The sequence below is a fragment of the Scyliorhinus canicula genome, chromosome 12 (assembly GCF_902713615.1).
Source record: "Scyliorhinus canicula chromosome 12, sScyCan1.1, whole genome shotgun sequence".
Classification (NCBI taxonomy): domain Eukaryota; kingdom Metazoa; phylum Chordata; class Chondrichthyes; order Carcharhiniformes; family Scyliorhinidae; genus Scyliorhinus; species Scyliorhinus canicula.
The window spans coordinates 34,012,636-34,034,653 of NC_052157.1; positions in this window are offsets into that span (position 1 = coordinate 34,012,636).

The window sequence follows — 22,018 nt, forward strand, 5'->3', positions numbered from 1 at the left end:
TTACTGCACCAAATATATATAACACAACATATCTGCAAATTCTACATTCCTCACAACGCACAAGCAGTGCTGTATCCAGTCGCTCTTGCCTCCCTTTCTGAGGTACAGGAAATCCTGCCATCCAACATTAAAGCTGAAGTGGAGAAAACAAATTCAGGCCAATGAGCCTCTTTTAAATATTTAAATTATGGTCCCACCTCCAGAAAGTGGATTGGTCATCTGCACCAAACCCACCTCCATTAACATCGGATGCATTGGAGGTGGATTTCCTGTATTTAAAGCAACTCCTTGCGCAGGAAGTTTCAAATCCACCCCCATCCCGACCCCAGTCTCACCTTTTATTTTGTTACTTGCCCAGGCATGAAAGACCAACTTTGCCACTATTCCATTGTAATTACCAATCGTTTTGTTTCTGTATTTATTTAATTTTCAGTGATTTGCATTACTAATGCCTGTACTGAAAAATACATCTATTTAACCTGAAGGAATTCATTGCTTTGTGAAACTATCATAGTAGTTGAATTTCATAAAGTAAGCCTGAAATTTTCTGGTTGTTGCGATTCAATTTTCCCATTGGCAGCGCAGCCCCGCCAGCAGGTTTCGCTGTGGCGTGGGACGGTTTCAATGGGAAACCTCACTGCCTTCCAAATTCCGTCTTCCACAGCCCTCCAAACTCAACCCCACACCTCCACCCCAGTGTGTCCCAGCCAGATGCGGGATAAAAAAATACACACACCACTTAATCCTCATCCATGACTCCTCAGTGTTGGGGACTATCTTCATTCCCAGCAGTGGCCACCACTCCTAGTGGCGCTGCTAAGACTAGAGAACTGCAGGCTATCTGATTGGCCAGCTGTCCCCGAAGGCAGAACTTCCTCCCAGATTTCTTTTTATTCATTTTTTACAGGGTGTGGGCTTCGCTGACTAGGCCAGCATTCGTTGCCCATCCCTAATTGCTCTTGTGAAGGTGTTGCTGAGCTATCTTTGTGAACCTCTGCAGTCCATGTGGTGTAGGCGCACCTACTGTACTATTAGGAAGGGAGTTCCAGGATTAGTCCCAGCGTCACTGAACGAACACTGATATATTTCCAAGTCAGGGTGGTGAGTGACTTGGAGGGGAACCTCCAGGTGATGGGGTTCTCATGTATTTGCTGCCCTTGTCCTTCTAGATGGTAGTAGTCATGGGTTTGAAAAGTGCTGCCTTAGGAGCCTTGGTGAGTTCCTGCAGTGAATCTTGTAGATGGTACACGCCGCTGCTACTGTGCATTGGTGGTTGAGGGAGTGAATGTTTGTGGAAGGGGTGCCGATCAAGCGGGCTGCTTTATTCTGGATGGTGTTGAGCTTCTTCAGTGTTGTTGGAGCTTCACACATCTGGTCAAGTGGGGAATAGTCTATCACACTCCTGACTTGTGCCTTGTAGATGACCGACAGCCTTTGGGGAATCAGAAGGTGAGTTAGTTGCCACAGGACTCCTGACCTGTTCTTTTCGATACAGTATTTATATGGCTAGTCCAGTTCAGTTTGTGGTCAATGGCAAGCCCCAGGATGATGATTGAAGGAGATTCAGTGATGGAAATGCTGTTGAATGCCAAGGGGCGATGGTTTATTTCTCTCTTATTGGCGATGGTCATTGCCTGGAATTTGTGTGGCACGAATGTTACTCACCACTTGGCTTAGATATTGTCCAAATCTTGCTTCATTTGTGTGTGGACTGCTTCAGTGTTTAAGAAGTTGCTAATGGTGCTGAACATTGTGCAATCATCAGCGAATATCCCCACATTTGACCTTATGTTGGAAGGAAAGTCATTGATGAAGCAGCTGAAGATGGCTGGGCCTAGGACACTGGCCGGAGGAACTCCTACAGTGATGTCCTGGGACTGAGATGACTAATGGATGGGAGAAGTCTCGCCCTGAGCAAATTAATGGCCCAATGGTGTTGAAATTGGCTTAGGGTGACCCAACCGAGCAGTGGCAGGCTTGCCCCTGAAATTTAAGCCAAGGACAGAACCAGCCCATCCACATAAAACTCCCCCCCCCCCCCCCCCATGGCCTTTACCAAGCCAGGTGATTGCAATAAATGGGGAAGTAGGGGCACGACAATTAGTTTGTGCATTCTAAGTTCGCAGTATGCACAAAGAGTATCCTCTTGGGAAATACGTCTCTGGCACAAGTCATGGGAGAAGGAAAAAAGGTGGGCAGAAAAACAAGCTTTTGCACATTTTACACAATTCCATATTGACACCGGGCCAAAAAAAGTAACATATCAAATTTCACCCCAAGAACAACATGGAAACATTTTGAAATGGCGCAGAATCCCAGGATGCAGATACAAAAAGCTTGTGTTCCTAGCTTTAGCAAGGCAATGATGGGTTCGAGGACTCGACTGCCACTGTTCCAGCCTTAACCACGGGGAGCTATTTGGATGGACATATCTGAATGAATGAAAATCACTTATTGTCACGAGTAGACTTCAAATGAAGTTACTCTGAAAATCCCCTAGTCGCCACATTCCGGCGCCTATTCGGGGAGGCTGTTACGGGAATCGAACCGTGCTGCTGGCCTGCTTGTTCTGCTTTCAAAGCCAGCGATTAAGCCCAGTGTGCTAAACAGCCCCAGAGAGAAACAATCTCTCTGAAGTTGTAGATGAGAGTCAGCTATCTTAGCTCAGTCTGCCTTGCTGGGATTGTACAGAGTCCAGAATCAGTAACCAAACAAAAAAGTAATATCCCAGCACTAGAGTATTGTTGTTTTTTGCAAACCATTGGCTGCGCTGACTGAAATGTAGGCCCAGTATGGTGTGATACTGCAAATCTGCGCTTGCAGCAAAGGAACTGTGTTCAAAGGGATTTTACGCTGGAGATAGGTTAAACACGATAATCATTAATGACTGAATGAAGAAAAGATTTGTGATGTGGGGTGATTGCGAAGTTAATCTATATCAGAGTACGATGAGTGGAAAGTATATATTTTGATCACATCCGTTGCTAAAATCTTTCAAGGTGTTTTTTAAACTTTCAAGTCATTGACCAAGAACAACATACTTATGGGTTGACTAAATTCTGAAACCTATGAGATTATTAAGGGGAGAACACTGTATGGTTCAGGCGCATTCCAAACAGTTTGTTTACTTCTTCATTTAAATTTCACTTCCAACCATCACAGAAAATCACTTCCAGAGGCAGTCGGTTTAAATGTTCACAGTTTCAATGATTACCTCCCCAAGCTATAAAATGTTTCTTAAAGCTCTCTAAATTTAGAAAGCCTTTGTAAGTACAAGGAGACCTAAGCAATAACCATTCTATTAATACTGTATTATGACTAGATTAGTCTTACAACCAACCCATTGATCTTTTCCCCTGTTTGGTATGAAATCATCATCACATGTAATGGGCAGCACGGTAGCATAGTGGATAGCACTGTGGCTTCACAGCACCAGGGTCCCAGGTTCAATCCCCTGCTGGGTCGCTATCTGTGCAGAGTCTACATGTTCTCCCCGTGTCTGCGTGGGTTTCCTCTGGGTGCTCCGGTTTCCTCCCACAGTCCAAAGACGTGCAGGTTAGGTGGATTGACCACGTTAAATTTCCCTTAGTGTCCAAAAAAAGGTTAGATGGGGTTATTGGGTTAGGGGGATAAGGTGGAAGTGAGGGCTCAAGTGGGTCGGTGCAGACCCGATGGGCCAAATGGCCTCCTTCTGCACTGTATGTTCTGTGTTCTATGTAATGCCTGGATCGGGTAACTAAATTCACGTCCTTGGGAATTATTTTTCCAATGTGTTTTCTTGCTCTCATGTCGGAGTTTACCCATGTCTCTGACTTTGCATTTCATATGGGTTGTGACACTATTTACAAAGCTGATCTCCAGACTGAATTTTTGACCTTCTGACCCAGCTCTAAACAACAAGCGAAATCAAGTATGAAATATCCCGTCTCCATGGCAGCATGACTGAATGGATGTATGAGTAGGGTGAACAAGATCGTGAACTGACAGCTTGAGTTTACTTGAGTCATTCAATGCTTTAATGTAAGCATTGTTTCCAGCAGCCATGTCCGTCATGCATATTTTTTGATGTACCAGGGACAATATACTGTCTAGAAATTAGATGGTGCCATGTCTGTTTTTCAGGCACTAAACTGGCCCCCTAAACCTTCAGTCATGCAGTCAGGAAAGACATGCTCATCACAGGCTAGAGGTGCACAGTTTGCCATATTGGTGGAGACAAGGAAATCAGTATCAAGGACCCACCTTGAAGCAGAGGTTAAGCCCTTTGAACATACAACTTTGGGTCTAATACAGGCAGCAAGCAGGACCACCTCCGTTCTGATCATTCATGGAATTTGAGATTCAACAGGTAAGACCAACACCTGTTGCCCATCCTTTGCATTTCCCAGCAGTGGGAACAGCATTGAAGATTTGAAAGTGGCAAAAATATAGTTTTTTCTGTCATTTCTTCCTGGGATGTGAGTAACTTTGATAAGGTTTCACATATGACCTTGTTCTATCAGCTGAAAGAAGGTGCTGATGAGTGCTCCCATGATGGTGTTAGATTAAGAATTTCAGGTTATTAATCCATGGAGGATGAGGTGACATTGGTTTGTGTCCAAGGCAGGATGGTGTGTATTTGGGAAGGAAATTAAAGGTGATTGTGTTGCAATGACATTGGATGTTAGAGATCATGGGGCTAAAAGGTCCTGTGCATCCCACAGAGAGCACGTATTGCACCTGTGTGCATTGGTGATGAAGAGGGCGGATATTTCAGAATAGGTGAAAGTTCTATGCACCAGTGCTTCTATTGTTAGTAACCTGAGAATGTGGTGTACACATTAAATTATAGCTTTCCAAGGGTTAATTTGGTGCTCTGTTTCTCCCTCATTTACGTGGGAGTCAGCTGGTTTTGTTTGTCACTTCATCTTCAAAACGCTACAGGAGAATTCCCAAGTTGAACCTCTCCTGGAAGGATTTTTACTTGTGGGAGTAAATAGAGAACTGAAGCCAAGTGATGCAGCTATATATTGTTGGCTGGCTGCCACATGGACCTCAGTGGAGTTTCTGCGACCAATGAAGTGTATATTTTTATCAAACACACAGCTATAGATGTGTTTACTGAAATTCCTCTTTGTAATTTTCTCAACCTTGTACTGAATATGCCAGTCAGAATTCACAGGTTACATTTATCAAACGGTGATCAACAGTGATATTTTTCAAGGACATTCATGACCACAAGCATTTTAAGATATTTAACAAAACAACTGTTGTACTGATTTTTTTAGGACTCCATTTTTAAAAAATAAAATGGGGAATGGACATTTATCTAACTCTCTGGAGGTCAAAGTGATGCTCCACTAGCAGTGTCAAACAGGCTTGTAGCGAATTGAAAACTGATATTTCACTGTGCCAGTTTTTATTTTCCATTAACTTGTAACAATTTGCCACAATTTTTAACTTCAAACCGAGTAAGAATGAGACGAAAAAAAGTCTTCAGAAAGAATTTGTACTATCGTTCTGCAAACTCCATTGGAGGGAGTTTTGGGCAAGGTGAAAAATCGGCTAACGAGTTGCTATAAGCTCAACTTGCAATGCTATCATGGAACCAATTTCATATATCTATCTGTCTCTCTGTCTATCTATCTATCTATCCAGGCATTTTCATAAAAAACAAACTGAAGCAGAAGCAAAATTATACATCACTATAACCAAAACCCACTCACCGCCTGCTTCCTATTTTCACCCACTCCTCTCTTCCTGCCTTCCCCATTTTAACACCCTTAACCCTCCCCTTCCCGCTCCCCTTTTTCTGAATCATCAAATTCCTTCAAGAAGTTAATGAATGGCTTCCACCTCTGAGTGATCCCATCAACCGACCCCTTCAGGCCAAACTTGACCTTCTCCAGTCTCATGAATTCTTCTACATCACTCACCCACACCCCTGCTTTTGGCGTCTCCGAGTCCCTCCATCCAAGTAAGATCCGTCACCAGGCTATGAAGGAGGCAAAGACCAAAACGTCGGCCTCTCTCACCCCCTGGACTCCCGGATCTTCTGACACCCCAAATATCGCTACCTCTGGACTCGGGGCCACCTTTACACTCAAACCTCGGGCATTAGGTCCGCAAACCCCCACCAGACCCCAGAACATGTGGCTGTGATTCGGAGGCGTTGTGAAGGAGTCGAGGTAGGCCTCGAAGTAGCGGAGCCAATGTTCAAAGATCTCCTTGGCTTCTGAAGCGCGCGCGTCGAGTTTGAGCTTATCTGGCTTGAGAGCGGCTTCCATGATGCTGTCGATGGATATTAAATTGTGATACCGTTAATTCACTGTGAGACCGTGAGAACGAGTGAACATTAGGCTTTAATATCCATGAACTCGCCTGCCAGTCAGCTGTACAAATGGGTGCCACCCACAGGTGGCCGGACTATATATGGCCCGTCGGCCATTCTTCTGTACGTCTGCTGCCGGGCACACATCTTGTGCATTAAAGCCTTTTGTTTGGATCACATCTTCGCCTTGTGTCCAATTGATGGTGCATCACCCACCGACCCCGCAACATGGTTGCGTGCCTGCGGAGCACCCCCTTTAGACGCATCATCAACCTCGTGTAACTCGTGGGGGCTGCCATCTTGCCTATCGACTCCAACACTGACCGACACGTGCGACCGATGGGGGTGGCCATCTTGGTCGTCATCTTCGACCCGGCCCAACACGTGCGACTCGTGGGGGCGGCCATCTTGGTCGCCATCTTCGATCCAGCCTGACACGTGCGATTCATGGGGGTCGCCATTTTGTGACCCCGACACCGCCGGCCATGCTGGCTACCCACAGCTGGGCGCAATTACCCTTGACCAGTCCTCCCCCACCTCTGCCCCCCCTCCTACTGCTTGGATTAGACTTCCAATGCAGTCACCGAAGCCTGACCCTACAGTTCGGCGGACCCTTAACCCCCTCACGGTGTGCAGCCTCGCACCCTCAAGGTCTCCCCCCCCCCGTAGCCCGTATCATCACTTCCAGGTCATGGGTCACATTATTATACAGGCAGTACAGACAGCTCATGCATTAGATGAAGTACATTCACCACAACCTTGTCTTGCAACCCCAAGGGCGGTTACTCAGGAAAAGGCGGTACCTCTCGGCAGCACGGTAGCATTGTGGATAGCACAATCGCTTCACAGCTCCAGGGTCCCAGGTTTGATTCCGGCTTCGGTCACTGTCTGTGCGGAGTCTGCACATCCTCCCCGTGTGTGCGTGGGTTTCCTCCGGGCGCTCCGGTTTCCTCCCACAGTCCAAAGATGTGCAGGTTAGGTGGATTGGCCATGATAAATTGCCCTTGGTGTCCAAAATTGCCCTTAGTGTTGGGTGGGGTTACTGGGTTATGGGGATAGGGTGAAGTTGTTGACCTTGGGTCGGGGGTTCTTTCCAAGAGCCGGTGCAGACTCGATGGGCTGAATGGCCTCCTTCTGCACTGTAAATTCTATGATCTATGATCTCTCTCTTTACAAAATCCCGATGCTGCAGGTCCCTGAAGACGTACCCCCTGGGCCACCTCCATCCGCCCCCATGTCAATCCCTTCCCACTACCATTTCCTAACCATGGCAACGTTTGCCACCCAATAGTAGTTCATTATATTCGTACAATCCCATTTCAATCCCTCGATGCTCTAAGCGCCATTGCCAATGGCTGTATAGCCAGTGAGGGGTGTGGTGAATGTGATTCACACCGGATTATAATCTGTATATACATGTGTCTGTATTGTAAGTGCAGTTGCAATACCTGTCCTCCAGGGGAGTAGCTCTGGGAATGCTCGAGTTGTATAGGGCTTCTCCCTTGGCCCTGCCCAGGACTCCTTCCCCGGAAGCAGCTGTATAAAAGCTCAGTGCCACATGGTCAGCCGGCCAGTTCACCGAAAGTTCAATGGCTAACCGGCTGGCTCTGTTGTGAGTATGTTAAAACCGCTATTCTAATCCTACAAGCACGTGTCCGTAGAATTGTTGGTTCCAACAATTTAATATACTCAGGAAACAGTCGAAGAAATCATGGAAGCAGCTCTCAAGCCCAGACGCCTAGAACTCGACCCAGAGGATGCAGAGGCTAAGGAAATTTTTTCCCACTGGCTGAGATGTTTTAAAGCCTACCTGGCAGAAGCCAGCACCGCCGGAACAACGGAGGAACAAAAAGTCAGCCTACTGCACGCGAGGGTAAGCCACAGAATCTCCATACAGCTAAATCCGGCCGGTTCTTACACCGCAGCGCTGGCAATATTGGACAAAATGTACGTTAGGCCCATTAACGAGGTTTACGCACGCCACGTGTTTACGACCCGCCATCAGCGGCCTACAGAAACGCTAACCGAGTTTGTAAGGGAATTGAACAATCTTTCCAATGACTAATTATCAAGCCGTTACCGCGGCGGAACATAGGGAGCTTGCTGTGTGGGACGTTTTTGTGGTGGGCCTTAGGTCTAACTATGTGCGCCAAAGACTGCTAGAAAAGGGGGCCCAGGACTTAGACACTACTGTGGAGGCTGCTACCACTATGGAAGTTTCCTTCCGCAGCCTCACCTCGTTTTCCGCGGACCCCGCGACCTCATCGTGGACCCCCGACCAACAGGCCCCCCAAGCCTGTGCCGCACGGCCCCCCAGCTACCGCGCTGCCAAAGCCAGTTACTCTGCTGCCCCAGCCAGCTACTCGGCTGCTTCAGCCTGCCATTTCTGTGGCCAAAGCCAGCACCCATGGCAGCACTGCCAGGCCCGTAACGCGACCTGCAGCAGCTGCGGGCGAAAAGGACACTATGCCAGAGTGTGTCTGGCGAAGAAAGCCCCAGCCTCTAACCCTCCCACGGCTCAAAGCACCCGTTCCCTGAATTCACAGGCCTGCAGGCCCCGAAATGCTACAGCCTGTATGCCGACTCCGCCCCCACCCGACATGTGCGACTCATGGGGGCGGCCATCTTGGCAATCCTCCTCCATGCGGCCGGCCATGTGCGACTCATGGGGGCAGCCATCTTGGGATACATCCCATTCAAACTCTGAAACTCACCTTGACGACTACGAACTCAGAGGGCAGTCATCACGGGGCCACTCCAGCACAGCTGATCGAGTCGCTGACTACCCGCAACTCAGCGCAGTCACCCTGGATCAATCCCGCCCCAAGCACCTACGAAGTTCGATGGCGGAGGTCCAGATCAACGGGTACAGCACGCCATGCCTCTTTGACTCCGGGAGCACCGAGAGCTTTATACATCCAGAGCTGGTAAGACGCTGTTCGCTTTCTATTTTTCCGGTGAGCCAAACTATCGCCCTCGCTTCGGGCTCCCACTCAGTCCAAATCCAAGGACGCACCGTTGCTACGCTCACAATTCGAGGCGCTAGTTATTCTAAATTTAAACTTTATGTCCTGCCCGACCTCTGCGCGCCACTCTTATTAGGCCTGGATTTCCAGTGCAACCTCAAGAGCCTCACCCTCAGCTTCGGTGGGCCCCTGCCCCCACTCACTATCTGCAGCCTAACCACGCTGCGCACCTCCCCCCCTCCGCTCTTTGCCAATCTCACTCCAGATTGCAAGCCAGTAACTACTCGCAGCAGGCGATACAGCCTACAGGATAGGGTCTTTATTCGATTGGAGGTCCGACGGCTGCTCCGTGAGGGGATCATAGAGGCCAGTAATAGTCCCTGGAGAGCTCAGGTGGTGGTCGTCAAGACCGGGGAAAAATTTTGCATGGTCGTCGACTATAGCCAGACCATAAATCACTTTACGCTCCTAGACGCGTATCCCCTCCCTAGAATTGCAGACATGGTTAATCAGATTGCCCAATATCGGCTATTTTCCATGGTGGATCTGAAGTCTGCATACCACCAGCTCCCAATCCGCCCGGAGGACCGCCACTACAAGGCATTCGAGGCCGATGGCCGCCTCTTCCATTTCCTCCGGGTCCCTTTCGGCGTCACTAACGGGGTTTCGGTGTTCCAACGAGCAATGGACCGAATGGTAGACCAGTATGGGCTGCGGGCCACGATTCCGTATCTGGACAATGTTACCATCTGCGGCTATGACCAGCAGGACCACGACGCCAACCTCCACCGTTTTCTCCAAACGGCACAGAAATTAAATCTCACTTATAACAAGGAGAAATGCGTTTTCCGCACAAACAGACTGGCCATCCTCAGCTACGTAGTGGAGAACGGAGTCCTGGGCCCAGACCCGGACCGCATGCGCCCCCTCTTAGAACTCCCCCTCCCTCATTGCCCCAAGGCCCTCAAACGGTGCTTGGGGTTCTTCTCATACTACGCCCAGTGGGTCCCTCAATATGCGGACAAAGCCCGCCCACTCTTTGAGGCCACACGATTTCCCCTGTCAGCGCCAGGCCTTCAGCTGCATCAAGGAGGACATCGCCAAAGCAGCCATGCGGGCGGTGGATGAATCCACTCCCTTTCAGGTTGAGAGCGACGCCTCAGAGGTAGCTCTAGCAGCCACTTTAAATCAGGCAGGGAGGCCCATTGCATTTTTCTCCCGTACCCTATCCGCTTCAGAACTCCGACACTCCTCAGTCGAGAAGGAAGCACAAGCCATCGTGGAGGCTGTTCGTCACTGGAGGCACTACCAACCCTCACGAGCGACTCTTCATTTTTTCTAGGGGCACTACCACGGGAGTCTCACTTCCGGCGTGGCTGAGGACACCAGGCCCGGTTCTCCTGAGGAAGCACGTCAGGGGGCACAAAACTGACCCCCTTGTTGAAAAGGTGCACCTCCTCCATTCCAACCCCCAGTACGCATTCGTGGAGTTCCCGGACGGTCGCCAGGACACAGTATCCCTTCGGGACCTGGCACCCGCTGGATCCAGCCCCCCCCCCCACCCCCGCTGAGGAACCCCTTACCCCGTTCCCTATGCTGCCGCCCCCTCGCGCCCCCGATTCCGCAAGCTCACCCCACCGGTTCCACGAGCCAGAACCAGCCCGCCTCCAGCGCCCCCAGTCTCCGGTTGAGCCAGAGGTGTATAAAGTTCGGACGGGACCTGCCCCGGAGTCTGCCATCGTACCCCAGCTCTCAACACCCACCCAGCCACCGCAAGAGGCTGCAACCCCAGTGCTCCGCAGATCGAAAAGAACAATTCATCCACCGGACAGACTAAATCTGTGAGCCACCACCCCCGCTGGACTCGATTTTTTCACAGGGGGTGAATGTGGTGAATGTGATTCACACTGGATTATAATCTGTACATACATGTGTCTGTATTGTAAGTGCAGTTGCAATACCTGTCCTCCAGGGGGAGTAGCTCTGGGAATGCTCGAGTTGTATGGGGCGTCTCCCTTGGCTCTGCCCAGGACTCCTCCCCCGGAAGCTGCTGTATAAAAGCTCAGTGCCACATGGTCAGCCGGCCAGTTCACCGAAAGTTCAACGGCTAACAGGCTGGCTCTGTTGTAAGTATATTAAAACCGCTATTCTAATCCTACAAGCACGTGTCCGTAGAATTGTTGGTTCCAACAAGGGGCTAGCAGCGGCACCGGGTAAAACCTCTGGCTCCCGCGGCAAAAACTGACAGAGAATGGCCGGCGTCCGTGGCCATGCATGTGCACAGCGACGACCTGCAGTGGTCGTGCCGTACAACATGGTGCCGACTGTGCGCGGACCCGACTTGCCAGTCTCCCTCCAGCCCTCGCGGAAGCTACCCCGGCCAGCGGCACAGCTCCCGGCCGAATGTGGCACCATTGGATACAGCCTGCAGACGCCACGCTGGGTTTCTGACCGCCCAGAACACATGTCAATCGCACGGTCGGGAACCCGACCCATCTGGGGCGGAACATCGGGAGAGGGCCTTTCGATGACACGCCAACGACATTATGAGTAAGGGGACAAAATAAGAACTGTAATTTCATGACAAAAATACAGTTGCTGATCCAACACGGCAATTACTGAGCTGTACCATGTTTTATAAACAGGCCAAGGGGACAGGCAATGTCGCTGGCAGTGGAAGTCAGCACATCCTCAATGTTTAATGGCATTGGCTTCTTCCAGGATGATATATTGTACACAGATGTTCGAGGTAGGTTAATAACAACATTGTTCAACATGAGACAATGCACAGTACACAGAAGCCTGAATAAGGCCACTGCTGCATTGTTCATCAGGGTCAACCCATTTGTTGAGTTTCCTGCTGAACAGGAAGAGATGCATGTCAGAGCTGTACAATGTCATCATCCCCTTGCTGGATATCCCACAATTCAGCATTGTGTTAGCTTTGTTGATTGCTACTCTGAATGGTTAGACATGTTGAACATTAAATCTATTAGGACTGTCAGATCTCTTTCAACCTTACCAACACCCAGAAGGAAAAAAACAATGTAAAACGGTGAAATCAGAATACTGGTCCAAACTGTTTTTCCCCCGTTGGGCACGTATGGAGTACATATGTCCCACATCCCCTTTCCCTGTGCTGTACCTTACAACTGCTCCCAATAAATTTATCTGCCATTGTTTTGACAATTTCCATATTTTGTTCTAACCATTTTGCAATTTCTGAACTGCATCCTCCAGTTCCATACCACCCGTTAATTTGATTTTGCCTGGACATCCGGTGGCGGCATGTAGGAGGCAGTGGCACTTTGGGTGGCTCCTGCTCAAGGCTTGATTTTTTAGAACTTTATGCCCGGTCCCAGGCGCAATTTTTCAACAAGTATATGCAGGAAGACATAAGGAAGGAGGGGGATATCCAAAACCAAAAGAAAGCTGCCGTGAAGAAGGGGGCGAGTGAAGGTTCATCGTCGAGCGAAAGGGTTGGCTCGGCAATTGGAAAGATGGTGACGGCTGGGTCGCTGGGTGGGACCGCACTGTTCACGGCACAAAAGATGAGCGAGGTGATGGTCGTGGAGTTTGAAAAGCAGTTTGCAAAGCACACAGAGGTGATGAGGAAGGAGATGACTGCAGAAATGAAGGTATATGGTGAAGGAGGCAATTGCCCCAGCAAAGGCGGTGCCATCGAGGGCATCGGCCGAGGTGCAGGAGCAGGGTGAGAAACTGAAGAGGGTGGAGAAGGTATTGTCGCAGCACAGTGATCAGCTCACTTCGATGGGTGAGGAACTGCAGAGTGTGGTGGAGTCCAACAAAGGTCTGTGAGCGAAGGTTGAGGACCTGGAAAACAGATTACGGTGGCCAAATCTGAGGTTCGTGGGCCTGCCCGAAGGGGCAGAGGGCCCATGGCCGATTGAGTACTTTGCCAAGATGTTGGCAGAGCTGTTAGGGGTGGAGGAGAATCCCTCCCGGTATGAATTGGATAAGGCTCATTGGTCATTCAGGCCCAAACCAAAGGCGAATAAGGTGCCAAGAGTGGTGATTATTTGTTTCCATAGGTACCATTTGAAGGAGAAGGTCCCGAGTTGGGCGAAGCAGAAGCGGGAGGTGCAGTGGGCTGGAGCTGGTACACTCATATACCAGGACTTAACTGTAGAGTTGGCGAGGAGGCGAGTGGCCTTCAGCTGAGTTAAGAAGGCACTGTACAATAGTGGTGTGCGATTCGGCGTAGTGTACCCAGCTAAGTTGAGGATGACCTGCATCTCCAAAGACTTTTACTTCGAGACGGTGGGAGCGGCGGAGGCGTTTGTGAAGGCAGAAGGCTGGGGCAGAAGTGAGAAATAGGATTGAGGATTGGTCTTGGACTGAGGGTAGGGAGAATGAGAGATTGTACATAGTTCAATTTTTTATTCCATTTTGTTATATGTGGTAAAAGGAATGAAGTTGCATATTTGGGTAAGGTAGGAGTTGGGATTCTTTGCAATGATGGTTTTCTGGGGTTTGTGTGTTTACACTGGGTTTGTTTGTATGAAGGGGATTTCTTTGTTTCCCTGTGACTGGGTAGAGGGGAGGTGATTGAAGAGGTATGGGGCCTGGGCAGGGGCCTCCACACTAGCAAGCTCAAGCTGGCCAATGAACGGGCGTGTGGTGGGGGGAGAGGCTGTGGTCATTAGAGGCTGGTCGAAAGGTTTTGATGGGCCTAGGAGGTGTGAAAAGTGGTGGTGGGGGGTGGTGAGGCACCGATACTGGGTGAGGTATTTTAGAGAGGAAGTGCTGGGGAGGATTCTGGGAGGGGGGGAAGGGTTCGATGGCAACATAGGAATGGGGCAGGCCAAGCCCAGTGGGCAGGTCCCGGAGTTATGATGATGGCGGATGGGGGGGTTGGGGGTGTTGGGGGGCGGGGGGGGTGGGGGGGGGGGGGGGGGGGGTGAGAGACCTCCGGTTAGGATAGTTACATAAAATGTGGGGTTTTCGGGGGGAGGGGAGGGGCGTGCAGTGAAGAGATCAAGGGTTTTGCACACCTAAAAAGCCTAAAGGTCGATGTTGTCATGCCAAAGGAGACTCATTTGAAAACTAAGGACCAGGTGAGGCTCAGGAAGGGCTGGGTGAGCCAAGTGTTTCATTCCGGAGTTCAATAGTAGGGTGCGGGGGTAGAGGTTTTGGTGGGTAAGAGACTAAGGTTCCAGATGGAGAAGGCGGTGGCGGACCAGAGGGTCAAATACTTAATAGTAACAGGGGCACTGGAGGGGAGGTTGGGTACATTGGCAAGTGTGTATGGCCCTAACTGGGACAATGCAGGATTTGTGAGGAAGGTGCATGGGCCATTCCAGACATGGATTCGCACAAGCTAATAGAGGGAGGGGATTGGGATCTGGTACAAGAGCCAAGGATGGATAAGTCGCAGTGGCACTCGCTTGCCCAATCAGTGGGGGGAGCGAAGGCGCTGACTTGGTTTTTTGAGGGAAATGGGAGGGGTGGACCCGTGGAGGTTCTTGCACCCGAGGAAGCCGGTGTATTCGTTTTTTCTCCTCAATTCATAAGGTTTATTCGAGGATAGACTTTTTCGTAGTAGGGAAGGCATTGCTGGCGAGGATTAGGGGATCAGAGTATTTGGTGATAGCGATCTTGGATCACGCGCTGCATTGGATGGACATGGTCCTGGAGAAGGGGACAGTGCAGAGACCGGGGTGGAGAATGGATGTGTGGTTGCTGGGGAACCGGAATTTCTGTGAGAAGATTGGGAAGGTGATTGAGGAGTATATGGGCTTTCACTAAATGGGGGACGTATCGCAGGCGGTGCTATGGGAGGCGCTGAAGCCGGTACTGAGGGAAGAGGTGATATCATTTAATGCCAAAAAGGATAAAAAGGAGAGGGAAGCATGTCAAAGGCTGATAGAGGAAATGTTGGCACTGGACAGGAGGTACGTGGGGGATGCAGATCCGGCCCTGTTGGACAGGAGGACAGAGTTTCAGGCTAGCTTTGATCAATTGTCCACAGGGAAGGCGGAACGCCAACTGAGGTGGGTGGAGGGAGCAATCTACGAATATGCATGGTGGCAGGCCAACTTCAGAGGTAGGTGGTGATGAGGGAGATAGAACATTGAACATTGAACATACAGTGCAGAAGGAGGTCATTCGGCCTACAGTGCAGAAGGAGGTCATTCGGCCTATCGAGTCTACACCGACCCACTTATGCCCTCACTTCCACCCTATCCCCATAACCCAATACCCCACCTCACCTTTTTGGTCACTAAGGGCAATTTATCATGGCCAATCCACCTAACCTGCACATCTTTGGACTTTGGATAATCCAGGTGTAGGATAGGACGGGGAAATTGGTGGTGGCCCCAGACCAGATTAATAAGGTGTTTGAGGAGTTTTATGAAAATTTGTGTAGGTCGGAGCCACGGGGAAGGATGAGGGGATGCAGGAGTTCCTGGATGGGTTGGAGTATCTGAGGCTGGAGGAGGAAGATAGGGTCAGACTGGACAGTTTGGTGGGGGAACAGGAGGTAAAGGAGGCAATTGGGAGGATGCAGTCGGGGAAGGTGGCAAGGCCGGATTGGTTCCCAGATGGGTTACAAGAAACGTAAAGAATAATTGGCACCACTGATGGTGCGGATGTTTGAGGAGGCAATAGGGAAGGGTGTGCTACCACAAACATTGGCTTCGATCTCCCTGTTGTTAAAGAAAGATAAGGACCCAATGGAGTGTGGGTCGTTTAGGCCTATATCGCTACTGAATGTTGATGCAAAGATATTGGCAAAGGTACTGGCGGCTAGGTTGGAGGGGTGCCTCACGAAGGTGATAGGGGAGGACCAGATGGGGTTTGTGAAAGGAAGGCAGCTATTTTCAAATATTAGGAGGTTATTATATGTAATCATGACACTGGCTGAGGGAAAGGAGACGGAGGTGGTGGTTGGCGTACTCCCCGAGGTGAGGATCCACCGGCACCTACTCAGATCACTTATCACACGTGAGTTGTTAATGCCAGGCAGAATGATCTGTCCCTCTCAGTGATCACATGTCCATTCTCCGCAGGATCTCCATCCGGTGGTGCCGGCCTATCCGGTGTACCTTTTTGAGGCACCATGGAGCATGTCCAGGTCTCAGGGGAGGGTATAGCGGGGGCTGGCCAGGAAATGAGCTGTGGGGTCAGGGTGGATGGGCAAGGAACACTTGCCCCGCAGCCGGCAAGGCAGCCATGCAGCTGCGCACATCACTATCAGCCCACTTTGAATTTAGTGCCATGGATTGTATAGGTATCGGGTGCCATCAACTGTATGGGCGTGCTTCAGCACAACCAGTGACATTTTTCTGGCTGGGATAAGTGTGTGGGGAGTGTAATGTCTATGTGCGGCTGCAGATTGTCAGCCTCCCGAGTGTCAGTCACGGACTCAGCGAATCCGGCATCGTTTTTTATTGGAATCGATTGCCGGTGTTAGCCCCTTAATAGTAGCAGAATCGGTCCAAGTGTGGCGCCAGTTTCTCAGTCGTGAAAGTCCACGAATTCTGCATTGGTGTCAACATTTAGTCTCAGAAATGGAGAATCCCGCCCAGGAATCTCTGTATGTGGATGATTTATTGTTATATATATATATATCAGAGCCGAATGCATCTGTGGGGCACATAATGGAACTTCTCCAAAGATTTAGGTCTTTTTCAGGACATAAATTGAAACTGGAAAAGAGTGAATATTTTGTAGTGTCCCGGCCAGGAGTGGGGGCGGGAGTGAGAGGGCTGCCATTTTGCAGGGCAGCAACCCACTTCAGGTACAGGTGTAGGCGGCACAGGGCTGGGGGGGGCCTCCGCAGGTACGATTTCACTAGCTTGGTGGGGAGGGTGAAAGCGGACTTGGCAAGGTCAGACAACCTCCCTCTGTCTCTGGCAGGTCAGGTGCAGGCGATTAAAATGACTGTTGCCACAATTTCTGTTTATATTTAAGTGCCTGCTGGTCTTTTTGCTGAAGGCATTCTTTAAGGAAGTGGACAAGTCGCTCACTTTGTCCATTGGGGAGGGAGTGGGGAGGTAGCCAGGGTCAATTCGGAGATGGGAGAAGAGGGGGATCAGGGTATTAACATCTGGGGGCCGCTTTGTGAGGTTGGAAGAGTTGGGGGAGAAATATGGGCTTGGGCAAGGAGAAGGGTTTAGATACCTGCAGCTCCGAGACTTTGCAAGGAAGGAGGTACAGAGATTCCCGATAGCACTGATAACACTGTTGGAAGAGTTATTGACTGCAGGAGCAATAGAGAAGGGGGTGGTGTCGGCAATCTATGGGAGGATTTTGGGGGAGGATGTGTGTCAATGGAGGGGATTAAAGCCAAGTGGAAGAGTTGAGGGAGGTTTTGGAAGAAGGTCTGTGGTGTGAGGTGCACCGGAGGGTAAATGCCTTAACCTCATGCGCATGAATGGGGCTGATACAGCTAAAAGTATTGTATAGAATGTACCTCACGAGGGCGAGGATGAACCGACTCTTTGAGGGAGTGGAGGATGTATGTGAGCCATGCGGGAAGGGCCCCACAAACCATGTTTGGTCTTGTCCGAAACTGGAGAGGATTTGGAGGGAGGTTTTCAGTATCAACTCGGGGGGACTTCACGTGAACTTGGAATCAGGGCCCCGAGAAGCCATTTTCGGGGTGTCAGACTGGCCTGAGCTGCAGGCAGACGTTTTAGCCTTCACCTCGCTGATTGCCCCGATGCGGGTCCTGGTGAGGTGAGGACAGTTTCTCGGCTTGGCGGGAGGACCTACTTGAATTTCTGACTCTCGAGACGGTGACATTTGAGCTGAGGGGGATTACAGAGGGGTTCTACAATTCATTTATTATGTACTTTCGAGAATTGGTTGCCATTGAACATTGTGGGTGGAGGGGGAGGCTGTGGTTGTTGTTGTTTTCGATTATACTGTTTACTGATTATTAATTCTTTACCAAGAACACATGGGCGGATGTTTTGGTCTGTATATTGGGGGGGGGGGGGGGGGGGGGGGGGGGGTTGGTTTTGTTTGGGAGATTGTTATTGTATTTGTTATTTGTTTGTTTTGTCTTGTTTATTTGATGAAAATGTTGAAAATGAGGAAAATAAAAAGATTAATTTTAAAAGATTGATTTTGCCTGTAAACCTGTTCACATTGAATCCAAGACATTAATTGTGATTAGAAACTATAGTGGGGGTGACAGTTCATAGCTCCTCAGCCAATCACAATTCTTTTAACAACTGCCCACTGTTTTCTAACTTCAATGTTAGCCATGGCTCAGTTGCTAGCACTCTTGCCTCTGCGTCATATGGTTCTGGGTACAAATCCTACTCAAGGGCTTGAGCACAAACCTCAAAGCTGACACTCCATCAAGGGCAAGCTGCATTGTCAGAGGTGCCATCTTTTAGTTAAACCAAGGCTTCAGCTGCCTGCTTGGGTCAGTGCAAAAGATCCCACGGTACTCTTTTAAAGGGGAATTGCCCTGATGTCCTCTCCAATATTTATCCCTCAAACAACATCATAAATACAGATTATCTGGCCAATATCTCATTATTATTTGTGAAGGCTTGTTATGTGCACTTTGATCATTGTGTTTCCTACATTGTAACAGTGCCACACTTAAAAAACTATTTCATTGGCTGTTGACAGATCATGAAAACTGCAATACAAATGCAAGTCTCTTTTATTTTCTTATCCAGAAAATCATTTACAGCATTTGTGGCTTTTATTTGTTTGTACTTAAAACATTTCTTTGTATGGATTTGTATGTTTATTGCAAGGAATGGTGGCGAGGAATGAAAACTTATTTTATTCCAGTGACTCGTTGTTGGACCAGACAGTCAGATAAAGTACAGACAAATAAATGCAGAGCAAAGTTCCTTCTGTTGCACCCTGACAATCGGTCTTCACTTCAGAGAACACCAACACGCCAATGTGGCATTTTACCATTTTCAACATCATCCATTCCTCGGCCTGTTTGACAATTGGCACAATCTTGTGCTGTTGGTCTCTGCCCACAAGGAAATGGAGTGAGAATAATCACTGCACATAATTCCTTCCCAGTCGGGAGACAGAAGACTCTCATTCTCATCAGCCTACTTTGGAATTTCCGAGTTTCCTGAGGTGAAATGTCAGCGTCTAGCCCACTGCACTGCCTAGTTTCTCCCGTTCTTGAAGACAATTATCTTGAAAAGTTTATCCAGTTGTGGTAGCTATAATCAGAGTGGGCTGTCATCCCGCCAAAACATTTATAAATAGCAAACAGCTCAAGCTGTCCAACCAAAATAATGTGTGCATATCCAACACCAGTGAATACATCACATTTCAAAGTCTTTAAAGTGGGAAATGCGTAAGTGACTGTCATAAAAATTCCAGTCTTTCCTCGTAGTAGCTGAGGATTCCTTTAATCAGAACTGGAAATAAGTGCCTCCTGACATGCAGCCTGTGGGTGGTGGGCAGGTAAAGGAATGGTGGCAGGGGTCAAACATGCCTTAACTGTGTCATTTGACCCTGATTTGCATATATATGTATGGTGTATATGTATCAGTCGATGTAGATGCCCTCTGATTAATTTTGATCACAGCACTGCTCTATTTCTTTTTTAAAATAAATTTAAAGGACCCAATTCATTTTTTTCCAATTAAGGGGCAAGTTAGGGTGACCAATCCATCTACCTTGCACATCTTTGGGTTGTGGGGGTAAGACCCACGCAGACACGGAGAGAATGTCCAAACTCCACACGGACAGTGACCCGGGGCCGGGATCGAACCCGGGTCCTCAACACCATGAGGCAGCAGTGCTAACCACTGCACCACCGTGCCACCTTGACACTGCTCTATTTCTAAAAGCAAATAGGGGCATTAGCAAAAATGAAAATGACCTCCTACACCTCTCCAAAATCGGGGAGATGTTTTTTTTTAATGGCCTTAGCAACTGGCATTGTTCACCTTAAATCACCTGCATAGCTGCTCAGTAAACTCACCATAGTTCATTTAAACTCTGACCATTTATGGCATTTTGTCATTCCCTATTTTCACTGTCACGAACCACATTGATGTTATCAGCGAGGGTATGCCAACTTGGAACACTGGTTCGTGGGGGGTATATAATTTGCTTTTGGAATGATGTAAGGAGTCTAGTGAAACCCGAGTGAGAATAAGCAGTCCAGTCGTCATGTAACAATAATTAAAAACTATTTATTAATTTAAGAAACAGACAAATACACACGAACAGGAATATACTATGCCAAGCCAATTAAGTATATGAATTACTAAACACACACACCTTTTCTGGAATGTACTCCTTGTTCCAATATATATCTACGGCCCCTGAACTGCTTAAGACTTCCCCTTTCCCCCCCAAAAAAAACATTCAAATTAAATAGATGTATAAATCAATACCAGCTTATAGTTAACACGCAATACAGGGAGGATAATCAAGTCTGAGAAATGTCTTGTCCGGGTCTAGCAAAGGTATTTAAACTGCCTTTAGGAAGGTTTTCTTCACTGCCTTGTCTGTAAAATTTAGAGGCTGTTCGATGTAAACTGGCCTCCAGGCTGCTAAATGTTAACTGGCCTGTCTGCTTCTGAGGATGCTGACAATTATACCATTAAGACCAAATGACATAGGAGCAGAATTAGACCACTCGGCCCATCGAGTCTGCTCTGCCATTCAATCATGGCTGATATTTTTCTCATCCCCATTCTCCTGCCGTCTCGCCATAACCCCTGATCCCCTTATTGATCAAAAACCTATCTATCTCTGTCTTAAAGACACTCAATGGTTTGGCCTCCACAGCCTTCTACGGCAAAGAGTTTCACAGATTCACCACCCTCTGGATGAAGAAATTCCTCCTCATCTCTGTTCCAAAGGATCATCTCTTTAGTCCGAGATTGTGTCCTCTGCTTCTAGTTTTTCTTACAAGTGGAAACATCCTCTCCACGTCCACTCTATCCAGGCCACACAGTATCCTGTAAGTTTCAATAAGACCCCCACATTCTTCTAAACTCTAACGAGTACAGAGTCCTCAACCGTTCCTCATACAACAAGCTCTTCATTCCAGGGATCATTCTTGTGAACCACCTCTGGATCCGCCTCTGGACCCTTTTCAAGGCCAGCACATGCTTCATAGATACGGGGCCCAAAACGGCTCACAATACTCCAAATAGGGTATGGCCAGAGCCTTATATAGCCTCTGAAGTAAATCTCTGGTCTTGTATTCTACCCCGACGCAAATGCTAATATTGCATTTGCCTTCCTAACTGCCGACTGAACCTGCACATTAACCTTAAGAGAATCGTGAACAAGGACTCCCAAGTCCCTTTGTGTTTCGGGTTTCCTAAGCATCTTCCCATTTAGAAAATAGTCCATGCCTCCATTTCTCCTCTCCTCCTTCCAAAGTGCATAACCCCGCACTTTTCCACATTGTATTCCATCTGCCACTTCTTTGCCCACTCTCCTAGCCTGTCCAAGTCCTTCTGCAGCCTGCCTGCTTCCTCAATACTACCTGCCCCTCTACAGATCTTTGTATCATCTGCAAACTTAGCAACACTGCCTTCAGTTCCATCCTCCAGATCATTAATATATATTGTCAAAAGTTGTGGTCCCAGCACAGACCTCTGAGGTACACCACTAGTCACCGGCTGCCATCCTGAAAAAGACCCCTTTATCCCCACTCTCTGCCTTCTGCCAGTCAGCCAATCCTCTATCTGGGGATGGTTTAGCACAGTGGGCTAAACAGCAGGCTTTTAATGGAGGACAATGCCAGCAGCGCGCA